The sequence below is a fragment of the Fundulus heteroclitus genome, chromosome 6, assembly GCF_011125445.2.
Source record: "Fundulus heteroclitus isolate FHET01 chromosome 6, MU-UCD_Fhet_4.1, whole genome shotgun sequence".
NCBI classification, from domain to species: Eukaryota; Metazoa; Chordata; class Actinopteri; order Cyprinodontiformes; family Fundulidae; genus Fundulus; species Fundulus heteroclitus.
In genome coordinates this window covers 19,935,604-19,937,210 of record NC_046366.1, presented here as the reverse complement: position 1 = coordinate 19,937,210, position 1,607 = coordinate 19,935,604, and positions in this window count along the sequence as shown.

Genomic DNA, 1,607 nt, shown 5'->3' with positions numbered 1-1,607 from the left:
GTGTTTGTCTTCGACTGAATTGGCTTTCTTTCTAATTGTTGTGGGGTTTTCTTTGCTGAATTTCTTTCAGACTTGGCAGCACGGTGGATTAGAATCAAAGGAGGATCACGTCGAATTTTGTTGTGCATCCTGATTACTTGCTCTAAAGCTTCAAACTGTATACAAAAGCATTTCCCCGCGCTTGCGTATCTTGCCTTTGGGAACACTTTTTTGTGAAAGGCTTGCGGATGAGAGGACCGCTCATTCGAAGAGCCTCAAACTCGACACTGATCCTTTAAAGTGTTGAGAAATGCACCTGCCAAATAGTGAAGCAGATCAGACAAACAGTTGTCAAAATAGTGCTTTTTATGTGCTCAAATGTGAAAAGCTGCTGTCTCAGACTGGGGATTTGCTGAATATTAAGTGTATGGAGGTATTGCTCTTGGGTGACTGACAAAAGGCCGATAAAGGAAATGGAAGCAGCGATTTCCTGGTTGTCAGCGGCAAACAGCATCTGTCATTAGACGCTCTTAAAATTTTTATGTGTTAAGGTCAGGCTTGGAGTAGCCCTGATGACATCCTTGGGAATATTCTTCCCAGAAAACCCACCCTCGGTCTGTGGTGGACCCTTTGTTTTTAGAAAGGATGCCATAACGGAGGTGTGCATATTTAACTTCAAGCAACAATATCTTAAAAGTGGAAAAGTGTTTTTTTTTTTTTTTTTTTTTTTTTAAAGATTATACACGCCTTAAACCTTTTCATATTTTGTCACATTAAAACCACAAACTTCAATGTATTTTAACGTAGTTTTACATAGTAGACCAATCCAATGGAAGGCAAAACTCCAAAGAGGAAAAGCAATGGTGGTCAGTTTAAATTTGGAAGAGTTGTGTCTTACGTTTGGTATTTGAGTTCCCTGAGTGAATATTTTGTTGAACCCCCTTTCATTGCAATTACAGCTGCAACATCTATGTCATGATTTAGGTTTTTGTTTGCTTTGCTTTGGACTTTTTTGGACTTTTCCTATCAGCCGGTCACCTCTCAGCCACCAGCCATCATCCAATCAGCTCAGTCTGCTTGTTTCCTTGTGAGTTGCAGCCGCTTGCTCTGCCCGTTCTGGTGGTTTCCTCGGTCCACATCGCCTGTTCTGGTCTGTCACTACCTGCATCTTCTGGTCTCCTGCTCATCCCTGCCTACCTGTACCATCTGCCATAACTCATCTGTCAAGTCTGGTTCTGCTTGCCTGCCTCAGCTGTCACTAATCATCCTCACAATAAATCTTTTAAAAACGTAACTCTATGTTCGACTGAGTATCGGGTGCACCAGCAGTAACCGTTACAATCTATGCATATTCCTTTTTGCAAAATACCTCAAGTTCAGTCAGACTTCATGGACGGCAACTGTGAATGTCAATTGTCAGGCTTCACCACAGATTCTTGATTGAACTTAAGTCTGTACTTTGACTGGGCCATTCTACAACATGAATAGGCTTTGATTTAAGCCAATTTGTCGTAGCTTTGGCTGCATGTTTAGAGCTGTTGTCCCACTGGAAGGTGAATCTCCATCGGAGGTTTTCAATCCTTTTGCTGCTTCTCAGGTTTTCTTCCAGGAATTGTAATTTGTTTAGC